Genomic DNA, 14176 nt, shown 5'->3' on the forward strand with positions numbered 1-14176 from the left:
CTCTTTTTTTTTATTTTATATTTTATTATCCTTGATATCTATAGGGGAGAGAAGAAGAAAAAAAGAAGAGAAATATCTGAGCTTTCAATGGCATTTTTACCCTTCTTATTTCCAGATTTCGAGTCGGTGACCATTCGATAAGGTCGTGAGGATGCAAATGGACTGGATCAATGGATCGATGGATGATACTTGCAGGGGTGAAAAGAGTAACTGGAGGGTCGACATCCCCCCTGTGGGAGAAGAATCAAGGATTTTCCTCCAAGGGATTGGAATCATGGGAGGGGGAACTCTATTCTATCTTGAAGTTCGTTTACTTTCATAATTTAAATGAAACATAATTTTTCACACGATTTATTTATACTATGCGCAATTTCTCAATGAAGTCTCTTCGTGGAAAGAGAGAATTGGAACACTTTCCAGAAATTGTATCGAGGAGCTTCCTTATATAAAAACGTTGTTCTTTCTCCAAATGTAATTTGAATATAAATTTCACCGTGGAAGCAAAATGGGACTCCGTCTAGAAATTTTTCTCCATTGTATAGTATATCTATATTTGTATACTATATTTGATAAAAGATATTATTATATATTCACAAAAAAATTCAATTCAGCTACCTACTTATATCTTTTTATTCAACGTGCGTTTACTTTTTTACAACTTTTTCAATTTTGAGTAATAAAGTATAAATAAATTGCTTATTTTCCTACAATTTATGAACATTTTTCTAATTTTTTTTCTTTTTTGGAAAAATTACAATTACAATTACAATCTTATATATAAAAAAAATAAGAGATTGTATATTGTGTATTATAATAAATATAATTTATATGCAACATTGCAAAAAAGATATTTATGAGTAATTTAATAACAAATATAACAATATTATGAAAAAGAAATTATTGTAAATATATACGTACATTTAAAGAATAAAAAGATTTTAAGAAGTAAAAAAATAAATGAATCACGAAAATATAATGATAAATGAGTGTCGATAAATGAGTTTTGTCACTCTTCTCTATTTTATTTCTCACGATATCTCACTTTTAACTTTCGAATTAACCAGGGATTGTAAATGATGAACGACTTTCGTGCGCCCATTCTAAGTACAACGAACATGCACATCCGATTAACACTGTTATCGAGAACTTCTATGTTTTACATTCTAATTGCATTCATACAATGTTCCATCCACGGAAGAAAATTACATCTGATGATTATAGTATAATCTTGCGATCTAATGATTTATCATTCAAAGGAACGATATCTATTTTTCACCAATTTATTACACGTTAGGATCGAACTATTTCACGCAAACATATTTTTTTCATGTACACTAAACTTTCATCATTTTGGTACATCTACGATCGAAGGATTAGAAGAGAAAACATGGATGATTTATTGTATAAATGTTATTCAATTCTGTGTATTTTTGTTTATCGCATTGCCAATTGAATTGGAGAAAATTTTTTCTCAAAAATCTTAAATACCTAATTCACGATTCGTCTATCTACTAATTATTTTCAATAATTCCTTTATTAATTTGATAACAGGTAACAGCTGCTGAGGAGAATGCAAATCATTCTCTTCGAAAATAATATCCACTGATGTTTCTCTAAATAATCATTTACAGCGGTTTGGAAGAAATCCAAATCGTTACGTTTTTGGCATCAGACATAGTGCTGCCACTTTCACGTTTTACTTTCCATTTTCCACCGCAATAATACATGACTTCATTCCAGCAATTTGTCATCGGCTCGTGATTTTATAAACTCGTCTCTACTTTTAAGGCCAAGATTTATTCACAGTGAAACTGTATTTTCCTGTATTTCCAAATTACGATTGAATTTATAAACCCATGTATGAGATCTGATGAAAATTGTGAATTTTTATTTATCGTTTATTTTTTTATTTATCGTTATGATAAATGGCAGCACGAAAATGTTGATTAGTTGGTTAAACATCTAAGATTTTGAAAAAAATAGAAACCATTTTTTGTTGTTATATTTCTTATTGTCTTGCTTAATTAATATTCGAAATGGATGATAGATAATTTTTAAAGAACTTATATAAATAAACGTAGAATCTGAAAAATTTGAGACTACTGTATTTGCGAGTGAGAAGGAATTTGTCTTTTTGTGACATATAGAAAAATATAAAATAAAAAATTTAGAATATATAAAAGATATTGATTTCTGACTTGATAATATTAGATACAAGTATGATTTCTATTAAATGAACCGATAATTGAAGTTTTAGATAAAATTGGCAATTAAAGAGGTTAAAATTAGAATGAATTCAGGACAATTGCCATCTTCCTATAATCAAACATTCCAATGCAACTCGTTAACCTAGTTTCAATGCTCTGTTGAGAACGTTGAATCTTGTAGGTACAATCATGCAATTTGCCATTTTATTTCCAAAAAAAAAAATGAGAAAGGGAGACAAGTTAGATTAGATTCTGATATCAATTAAAAAGAAATATTTGTATTCATTGACGAATAATGTTCGATCATTCGATTTTATTGCCTTCTGCAATAGTTGAAAAAATAATAATAATAAAATAAAAAAGAAACAGAATAAGAAAAAAATATCAATTGTAATATCAATAATTAAGAATTTAATGATAATCAATGTATTATATTTGATAATATAAATAAATCAAGTAAATATTTAATAAAATTTAAAAAAAAGCAGATTAACGATAAAAATTTTTAACAGATTCAAAAGTTATACGAATAAAAAAATAAAAAGAACTATTCGAATTGAAACAAATTCAAATTGAACAAGCATTTCTCGTGCATTTATATATATATATATATATATACATTCTATGATACTTCTCCTTGCTAAAACGCTCTCAAATTCTCGTTTTAAACTTCCAATACACCCATCCTTCACGCTCTTTAAAAGTTCTCTATTGTTTCTGAAATTCGCCATACACTGACCATCGTTAAGGGCACTCACTATCCCTTCACACACACACACGCTCGTTATCCTCACTCACAACCATCGTGACACAGATGTGCACTTTCTAACTTTCTGTGGAGTGGTCACGTCTCGCTTCTAACTTGTTTATTCCAGGAAAAACCTAATTCAATCACGAACAGTTGCAAAATGAAAAGTTATATTCTTTAATAATTATATTCAAAAAAATATATATATCTAATTTCGTGCAAAATCACACAAGATTTTTTTACATTGTAAAATCCTTGATTTTTTTTTTTTGTTTTAACCGTTGAACGATTAAATATCGAAGAGAAAAATTTTTCAATGAGGAGACATTAATTCTTTTGGTAATAGTAATAGTCAGAAGTGAGCATATATCTCACTATATGAAGGAAAGAAATTTAGCTTATAGAAATTGTTTAAGATATATATTTGATATTGAAGGGCACGTATGATGCCCCCATTATATTTATTTGATTTTTGAATGATCTTGGAAAATCATATAATAAGAATCATTTTGCTTATACATTCACCGTTTCTAAATTTCTAAATTTTGTTTGAATCGAATTCAAAGTTAAATTTATTAAGAGAAAAAAAAACGAATCTTCCTCTTCCTTAAGAAAAAAAAAGATGACATTAAATCTCACTTCTAACCCTCGAGGGGAGCATAATAATAACATAGGGTTGTCGCGATCGATCGTCGCTCAAGCGTACAAAAGTCGTTGTTTCAACCGGTTCGAATGATCTCGAATAACTGGCGATTATCCTCGAGGAGGGAGGATCGTTTCAATGTAATTTTCCACGGATCGATGGGTCCGAAAAAGAAGATGAAACCGAAGTCGTAAAACATTCGAAAAGTATCCATCTCTCTTTCACCCTCTTCTGTCGTGTCGTGTCGACATTGTTTCTCTTCCCTTCCCCTTTCTCTCCCTTTTTTCCTCTTTTTTTCTCGTTTCACAAGAACGCCAATTTGACACGTTTGTCGTTGTACGAGATTTACATGAGATATCGAGCGTGCCAGTTTCAGTGGTGTAAGTATTATGTAGTGTAACATCGACGATTGCAAATGTGATTGTGGTTTCGATTCATCGTGTTATTCGGCGAATGGTCGAGCGATCGTAATCCCATTTGATCGAATATTTTAAAAATTTGTTGGAGGAATTCAAGGTTGTTAAATCTTCTCTTCGATCGAATTATTGAAAAATAAATTTTTCTATTGTTTCCATTGGAAAAGATGATGCTCGATAACGCGTTAAATATTGTTTTTTTTTAAAGTAACATTCGTTAAAATTGATAGAAAAATATTTTTTTTTGAGACGAAAATCAATCTTTATCATTTATAATTTGTATCTTAATTAGAATTGTACGATGCATGGATATGGATATGAATGGATGTTATTCAACGCGATGAAACATCAAAGGAAGAATTAATTAGAGATCGCCCGCGGGGAAAAAACAATAACACGACCTTCCCGATTTAAACGCGATATTTTGAGTATATTAAAAGCAACTAAACTTTTGCGAATTACAGGGGATTATCCGGGACGTTACACAGTGGCCGAGACAAAGGTATCATAGCCCGGTGTAAACGAAAGGTCATAAGTCACGAAAGTTTGTGGAACATTATGGTGAAAATTGCTTTTCATCTGCGTAGTAGCCATTAAATTAATTCGCCCCTACGAAAATGTGGAGCACACACGTGTCAGAAACAATTTTCTGGAAAGAAAAGTTTCTTTTTTTAACTTATTTCGAATTCCATCTTTCGCTCGATTTTTATTCCATTTTTTTAAATAAGTAGATAAAATTAACAAGTCATAAAAGAAAAAAATAATATAAAATAAATACATATATATATTATTCACTGGAATATAGTTAGAGTATTAGAATTGAAAGGGCGAGTAAGAGGATAATAAAGGAAAGGAGATACATCAGACAGTGGTGGATAAAAGTGATAGAAACGAGATTATAGATCTGGAAGTGACGCGAAGATGCGAAGGAAACAAGAGATGAAATCGTAGTCGTTGTTGGGAATAATGGAAGAAATGTATAAAAGCGTGATATGTGCACTATGGAAGATGAAGAAATAAAATTCACCAGTGGAGGAAGTGAAGTGAATGATAAAAATGAATAAAACCTGAGATAAATCTTACTCCCGTTATAAGGAGAAATGGAAAAGAAATTCCCGTATATTTTTCGATTGAAAAGTAGCATGATAAATGAGAATAAATAAACAATGAAAGAATAAAAACGAATTTATTTGAAAGTTGCTCGATAATTACTCTCTTCGTCGAATTATTCCAGAAAATTATTATTAGACACTCTCAATACTCGTGAAAAATATATCTATAGAACTCTCTATAATTTCACTTTCAAATTCTATTCTTTATATTTCCAAGCCTACATAAAGAAAGTTTACTCTCAAAAATTATTTCTCATTTCATTGAAATACATTCACGCTTTAAGCCACGCAATTTTATTTCGACTTACTCGAAAAAGAAATTGACGATCTGCTACACGATGTAAATTAGTCAAGTTTCGTATATGAAACGTGTTCCACGTACGAAGAATTCACAATACATTCGATATTAAACGTCTACATTCCTTCTCACTATTGCTGCTGTCACTCCGTCTCTCCGTTAAACGCATCTTGCTTCTGCCTTTGTTCTCCCCTTCCCCCCTGTTTGAAAGTTGCCGGATGAAAGGAAAACAAGATTCGCGAGTTATATCAACAGGCAGCCAGGTGAAATTAAATTGGACAGGCCGCGATTAATCGGGCTTCGTTTCCGCCTGTCTCGAGAGATTCAATCGTAACAATAATAGCGCCGCTTGGATTTCCCGTAATCGTAACCCAAAGAAACGAACTGCTCCACAGAGATAAGAGAGAAGAGGGCGACAACATCCCTTCTCGAAAATGGATCGTTACCTCCAGTTTCTCTCTTCATAATTTTTATTCCTTCTTTCGTCCTTCTGGTTTCGTATTTTTATACCGAAATGAAGATTACATTATTTAGGTTAGAGTTTCAAGGATTTCTCGCGTCTTTCGTTCTCTTTTCTCTTAGAAATATATACAGTATGATTATTATTCTATTGCACGTAAGTAGACAAAGTTTAGAAATGAATTTGCAAAGTCGAAATTTTTATTCGAAAATTAAAATTATCTCTCGTGTGAATTGGAGAAAGATTATCCATTTATAAAAATTCGAATTGGAACTTGATAGCAAGTAATGTCTCTTACAATGCACGGTGTCTATGAAGTGCACGACCGCACCGTAATTGTATTTACGTCGACACACTGCACGACGAATCGAGTTAATTATAGAGGCGACAGGGGACCGAAGATTTTGACCAATGGATCGATCTCCGCTTCATTTGGACAGGAAATGGAATCTATCGTGGCTTCCTTTACCAACAGGAAATGGTACTGGCCAGCCCTCAATCAGAACCGGTAAAATTAGTCTGCATCCCTGCTCCACGTATCCTTTTTCACCCCTTTCATTTCAACCCCCACCGTTATTTTTGTCCTGTCGCATCCAAGGGATGCGTAGATTTCATTGTCTTTGGAATTACGTACGAAAGGGGCGAAAGGGAGAGAAGATTAATTATTTTTTTGATCGAGAGATGAACAAAAGAATTTATTTCAAATATATCGTTTTATCGTAAATTTGTATAATGATGCAACTTTGTTCTATTATTTTTTATTATTGATGTATAATCGTAGAATGTTGTAGAATGAAATAATAAATATAAATTGTTAAAAATTAATATCGAATTATTTTTCTTATTTATCATTTTAGATTTACGTAATTATAAATATGGCAATTAATCAATATAATATTTTTATCAAGCCAAAAGATAATCTCTTCTTTTAAATATTTTGAACATGTACCAACTATATAGAGCAAAAAAATAACTAAACGAAACGAATGGGTACGTCGAAAGCGTTATCGGTGAGGCATAAGTGGTACGAGTGTACCATTACCGCGACATCATTCAGAAGGATACGAATGCCGGCAGACTTTAAAACGCGTTTCAATCCTCTCCTCGTTCGTTGCATTCGTTAACGAAGCTAGAAATAGTCGTTGCAATTAGAAGCATCGGAGCCTGCATTATCTCAAACTTACGCCACACTCGTCTCGCAAACGAGCTACTGCAAAAGTAAATATCCCTTGCAGACAGATTGACATCGCAGCGTATGATGCATAATGCATGCATATTCCGTAAGTACATATATAAATCACGTGAATACATATTTATAGAATAGACAGCATATATTACGAAAGTTGAATTTTATATTTCAAGTTATCGAGATGTAATAATTTTAGCCATGTATTCGCTCGTGTATCGAAAAACACGTAACTCTTTTTCTACCATAAACATAATTCCATCCAAGAGAACATTCCTAATATGGATGATATATTTTTATACAAAATGACAACTCAAAACGAGCCTCGAACAATTCTAAAACTTCTTTTTTTCTTTTTATATAAGAGCTTCTCTATTTGAAAGATTATTCGAACAATAATCTGTTTCTTTACATTTTCATAAAACAACAGAATCACCAATTTTGCTCGATCAAATTCGATTTCGACAATTCGCGATCGGTCAATCCGAATTAAGCATTTCAATATGGGCGCTCAAGTGTAAGTTCGTGCAAGTTCGAGGGATTATTTCAACAAAATTATGAAAGGCGAAAAGTTTGTACGAGGACTCGAAGCGAGCAGGAAGAAAGAAACGGCCAGAATTTTGGAATTTCTATGGCAGTTATGGAACGGAAGGATTTTTACTTCGAACGATATTCTTGTCTTGGACGTGATTTAACGTGGAAAGTTTTTTTTTTTAAATTTACGCACCATTGGACAATCGCTTGAAAGGAAGAGAATTGATGAAATGAAAAGATAAGAGAGAGAGAGAGAGAGAGGAAGAGAGATTTGACGAAATTAAATAAATTTGTCTTCTCGTATAAATTTTCTAATGATATTACTATTTTAATATATTAAAATCCTCACATCATAGTAAAACGTGATTCTTGAAATTTCTGCCAACTCACGAAATAATACAAAATACAGACAAAATATAGAGAATATGATCTGAATAAGAATCGAGCCACGTGCACCTACTCGCTCTTGCACCTTTGTGAATGAGAAGCTCCTCTGAATTGTAATTGTTATCACCAATCCAAAATCATTAATTAAATGTTAAAAATAAGGGAAATGAATGAACAAAATTTTTATTCAGCGTTCTTGCGTTTCGAAATATTTCTTGAAACAGGGAAATAATAGATTGCAAACGTCATTTACAAGGATAGAAAGAAAGATAAATTAGATAAATGCATGATAAATGGGAGAAACGTATTGGAATACGAATGGGGGAATAACTCGTTGTTACTCATTATCATTTATTATTGTCGTTGATAATAAATTGTGTGTATAAAGTAGGTTTTCGTGTCGCGGGATACGCAATGTTTCTGCGGTAACTAGCTGCAGACAGTAATTAAATCATACGTTCCTTAATAGCGAGTTGCATGAAAACAAAAAAGATGTATATTAATAACAAAAAGAAAAAGAAAGAAAATTAATTATTCGAAATAAAAAAAGAAGAAGGAAGCATTCGGGAGAATTGAATTAAGATTAAAATTTATCACGAATGCTTTATATTTAATAAATTAAATTCGTCGTGGAAATTGTAAGACATCTGAAAAAAATATCTAAAGTGAAAAAAGAAAAATAATTTAATGAAAATTAAGATTGAAACTTTAATTATTTCGTATTCTTTTACATTTTCTATATTAATATAGTGGATTATTTTTAAGTTATTTCAAGTTAAGTTGAGTTTTGGTATTAATTATTTACTGTAACAGAATTTAAATTAAATTAAGCTTTGAATCACTTTAATTCGAGGTTTATAATTATTATATAATAAAAACGTTTTTATTTGATTGTATTATATTAAATTTCATTCAGAAAAGTTGTGTAGATTAATTTTAAAATATTCTTCAATTTATGTTTGCCACATTTTGTATATATTGCGAATTAAATGGAAAACAAACGTATAAGTATTTAGTTAAACAACGTTTTTGACGAGTAATTCTCGAAACTAAGGGAATAAAGGGAATATGGGAAACAGGAACGTGAAACGACCAATGGTCAGGGAATTCGAGCTGGTTGATTCGAGAACCAGAAAGAAGATTACAGTGAAAGCCACAGCAGAACCAGAATGGAACGATCCTTGTACAGAATTAATTAGATCATTAGATTTTACATCTGTGTACCGAATATCGTATCACGATCATTTGATTCACGATATATATATATACAATATTTCTGGAAAATTATATTAATCAGAAGATAATTTTTCTTTCCTAGCGAAGAGAATATTTATAAGAAATGATGAAAAACAAAAACAAAAAAGATGAATCTTTAAAATGTCATATATGCATCTTCGATTTTAATTTTAAATAAAAATTTTTAAATAAAAATATCAGCGTCATAATTGTTTATTTTATTTTATTAAATAATCTCGTGCAACCTTTCAACGAGACACCGTAAATCAAAACGCCGTATCTTTACCGAGACGATTAGAATAACCATTCGAAGCGAACAATGGCCGTCGAAATGTTTGCGAAACGTGTAACGTACACGGGCGTGTATCGTGCACCGACAAATGGGATTCGAGATCTGCGGCACACACGGTTTACGTCACACACGATGATGAGTGCAACGACTTCCACGTGCAACGAGATGATTGAGTGGGTCAGATGCAAAGGTTGTGCCAGTGACGTTACGCTGAATATTGGATACGCTGTTGAAAAGCGAGATGCAAAGTTCGTTGACAAAGGGACGGAGAAAGAAAGATCGATGCGTTTCGCGAAAAGTCGACATTTTGTCTTGTGAACAGAGATATTGATTCAATATGCGCGTTTGTTTCTAGCTTTAAATTTCTGTGACATTTCTTTTCTGGATATATTCCAGGGAAAAGGTATTCCAATGTTTAAATATAAGGGTGTGAAAATATTTGCAATTATATGTAAAGAAAAATTGCGTGCGTTATATATTAGAGAGTAACTTTAAAAGCTATTCGCACTTTCAAATTGTTATATAACTTTTCACAGATAAGAAATTGTAGATTTTGGTAATCGATAAACGATCCTATTGCTTCATTTATTAATTGTATTATGCCATTATTATCGCAACAGAAAATATTTTATGTTTCGACCAGTAATCCATATGGAGAAAACAAAAGCAATTTGTAAAACATTCCCCGAGTGCACAATTAATGAACTCGATATCTCTATGCAACGATATTATACAGACGGTATATTTTTTTGTACTAGTTATACATGGATACATAAAATTTTAACGCATTTTATCGAATCATAAAAGAGATGGAATATTTAATATTCCATTAATATTTTAATTTTTAAATGGAAATTTTATTCGTTTTTTTTTTTTTATTTCTTCTGATAAGCAATTAGGTGCAATGAAATTGAGCTTTCTTTTAAACGACCATTTTAATAATAGGAAAAAGAAAAAGGAAGCAATTCTATTAGAGAAGTCGTGACTTGCTAGATGAAGATGTCGTTCTATTAATTAAGAACCATCTAATGAAATTTAATTTGCAAAGATTCGACGAATTTCGATCGACATGAAATTCATTTTATGTGTAAAAAAAAATCTGTACTAGAATTCCATGATTTTTTCTACTTTTTGATAATTAATAAATATTAAATTAATAGATTATTAAAAAAAATTAAGAGATTAATATTCTTTAAAGGAATATTGTTGGAATTTTACATTTCGTGCAGTAATTTCGCAACACACTCACGAAATTGAATATGAACCGAGATAGAAAAGAATCTCATTCCATTATTCAAAATTTCTATAGAATAAGAAACCATTCGATTCTTACATCACAACTTTCTCTGCCTCTTTCTCTACCTTTAAAAATTAAGAATCAACTCGTCGCATCATCGATAATATTGAAATATCACTCCACGATCCTTTCCCAAATTAAAAGTCGAGAATGATAATATTAAAAATTTCACTCCACGATCTTTCCCAACAGTTTATCATAGAATTTGAGGCGAGGAATATCGCGATAAAATTTTTACGACACGACGTTATCTTTCGCAGCATACACTTTTCAAAGAGGATCCAAATAAAATTGGACCTCGAAGTAATTGCGTAACCGTGTTTTCTTTAAATCGATAAAATTGACGCGACCTTTCCGAATTGATAGACTCGTTTGTGACGAGAGGTCAAACGACGAATTTTACACCTCTGTGACGGTACAATTTTTTTTTTTATCGAACGAGTCGATCGATATTCAACTGTTATCAGAAATAGAGATTCCGAGATTGATATGCATATACAGATTTATCACTACGATCTTTGATATACAAATTTTTTTTTAATTCGATTCAAGAAATGTAGAAATCTATATCTGTATTTGTCATCAATCCTTGGAGGAATATCGAATTGGAATATAGAAATTTTTTTCAACGAGAATTAAAGAAAATTAATTAAGAAAGAAAGGAACGATCAGAAAAATATTTATAAAATGTTTCATTAACCTTTTTTTCAGACTTCTCTTTCATCGAAATGATGAAAATAGAAATTATGCAGTAAGAAATGATTAATATTAAACATTTTGACAAATATTGTATCTGTGAAAAATATTCCTTGAATATTAAATTCTTTCTTTTTTTGAATTTATTATTTCATATATAATTTTCTATGTAAGTTAAAAAGACAAGGTATATTTTGGAATTTCTTAAGGTTTGGTATTTCAAAGATGTTTCTGCAATTTTATGAGTACAGTTAGTTTTAATCAAGGATTTAATGACATTCCTTTCGAAGTTAATTTCGTAGAATATAACAATATTTATGAAAATTCTGTGAAGTTTACTTGTAATTTCGAAGTTTGAATTAAAGCAGTATCTGCGTAAAATTTTAATCAAAGTCCATGATTAAATTTATACAATATGAAAGCAAAAAAATTATTCACTTTTACTTTCTTATCCTTATTATATTCCACGAGTTCGAATTCTTTGAAGTTTTCAGATTACTCTTTACTCTTCGTTATCATACTCGTAATATCACTCTTTAATTTGTAGGATAAGTGTATTTTTCAGTGGAACTTCAATCAAAACTTTAGTTTCAATTATATTCAATAAGTGGTTTAGATGTTAACAAATTTAAATAGTTAAATCTTACATCACAACTGATCTAAAATAATTTAAATGTTCTTAGTAATTGATTCGATTGAAATTATATACTCGATGTGATATGTGTTTCTTCTCAAGAAAATTGAAAATGATTTAATAAAAAAACTTTCGTGTAAACATCATTCCGCACTACGTGTAAAACTTCGTCGTAAAATCTATTATCTAAAACTTCCATTGAAGACCATTTATCCATTTATCCTTTTCACAATTCGAGGCTTTTAACTTTGACAGTTATTGAAACTCGTACAAATTAGGAAGCTTCGATATTCCGCAAGGAAATGAATTACTATTTAAAAGAAAAATGAAAAAAGAAGGAAGAGGAAGAAGAAGAAGAAGAAGAAGAAGAAGGAAACGTTTATGGATACAAAATGCGCAAATTTAATTTTTTCTCCCTCGAGCGTTTTTCACGGATGGAGAAAATCGATGCGTCCTCGATGTCACGAGTAATGTGACCTCGTTTTTCACCAGGAGAGATCATATGCATAGCTCAAAGACAAGTTTGGGAAACATTTCAACGGAGATGTAGATAAAAAGATATATGAAAATTTTTAAATTATTCAAATAATACATTATTTCAATTTTACTCTCTAATGTAATACAAAATAAAATTCAGATCATTTCAGAAAATATACTTTATTCAGTAATGAAAAATTATTCGATTGCAATTATATTATTTTGAATAAAATATTAAATTGAAAATTGCAATTTTATTCATTCCTGCCCAAAGTCGAGAGTCGAGAAAAAGTCGAAAAATAAAAATTTCTTCTTGACCTTTATCAATGATGTCAAATGTTGCGACCTTGTAACACCAAAGGGAAGGTTGTTGAGATAAATTACCGCCTGTTTCCAAAAAACTTTTACATCTTTGCGGGTTTTGCACATAGAACCGGAAACCGCTTTGACCTGCGTGCTTTTCACCGATGCCTAATGGCACCACGAGCTTTTAACATTTCTGTGTTTTTCATACACATCGTGCTTTTTAAACGAAGGGAGAAGATACATAGACGTATTGCACATTGTTAATGTGAACGATCGTGAATATAACGACACTTGTAGAGAAACTTTTTATAGGGAGAAATGGGGATATAGTGACGCATCATGTAATATTTAAGTCGAAAGTTGGCATAGATGGATAATACATTTACTTTTTAACATAAGGTGGATTTATTAATCTCCTTTATCTTGTATCATTCGATTCTTCTTCGATTAATTTTTCTTTATTGTGAAAAACTTTCCAAATAATAATTAAATTCAAAGCAGAGAAGAAGAAGAAAACGAAAAAATGAAAGTTTAAAAATTAGCAGCTCTCCGAAGAAAGAGTTCTTCAAAGCTAGATCGCAACTTTTTTAATCTCTCTATATCCAAGATCGAAATCGCTCAAAAGTGTTTATCATTTCGAAACATCGATTCACGGGAGAAAGAAATAAAAAAAATTCTCTCTCTCTTTTTCTCTTCCTTTGTCGCGATTCCCTTTTTGAACTCGAAAAACGTAGGATTCGGTCTCGCAAAACTTTTTCGCGTCGCGCGGAAAAATGAGAGTTTTCCTTTTCGAGATGTTCCTTCAAGCGTAACCGTACTTTTCTCCAAGCGGCCACAAACTCGGATGGAAAGAAGAACGTGGGGTTTTTTTTTTTGTTAAAGAACATTAGACTATTACGGTGAAAAGAAGAAAGTTTTCTTCTTCTTGGTTTTTTCTTTCCTTGTCCAATCGATGTTATCGTTCATTTTGATGAAAATAGGACAAATTTTCTTTTCTTTTCTTTTCTTTTTTTTCGACTTTCCTTTTTAAAAAAAGAGAGAGAGAGAAAGAGAGAAGAGAGAGAAAGAAAAGAGACTTTCATCAGAGATGTTTTATCTGAATGTATTCGCGAATATTGCTGGTAGATTAACTATTGAATGTTTCTCGTCCAATTTTATTATTTTGAACTGAATATCGAGGAATACAAAAATTATAATGGATGTTTATGTACGTGGTAACTTTTATTACGTTCAACTGTTGCTTCGTT

General features: G+C 31.0%; 1 protein-coding gene and 1 long non-coding RNA gene across 7 annotated transcripts in view; one reads left to right on the top strand and one right to left on the bottom strand.

Annotated features, from left to right (window-relative positions):
• Nucleotides 1-958, top strand: part of LOC133666246 (uncharacterized) — a 37136-nt gene extending 36178 nt beyond the window's left edge. Inside the window, exon 2 of the long non-coding RNA XR_009830099.1 lies at nucleotides 116-958. This is a non-coding gene — a long non-coding RNA (uncharacterized LOC133666246). The remainder of the gene's footprint in view (nucleotides 1-115) is intronic.
• Nucleotides 1-14176, bottom strand: part of LOC108001507 (uncharacterized) — a 189693-nt gene that overhangs the window by 124105 nt on the left and 51412 nt on the right. The gene's annotated exons all lie outside the window — the stretch shown is intronic.

The sequence above is a fragment of the Apis cerana genome, linkage group LG6 (genome assembly GCF_029169275.1).
Source record: "Apis cerana isolate GH-2021 linkage group LG6, AcerK_1.0, whole genome shotgun sequence".
Lineage (NCBI taxonomy): Eukaryota > Metazoa > Arthropoda > Insecta > Hymenoptera > Apidae > Apis > Apis cerana.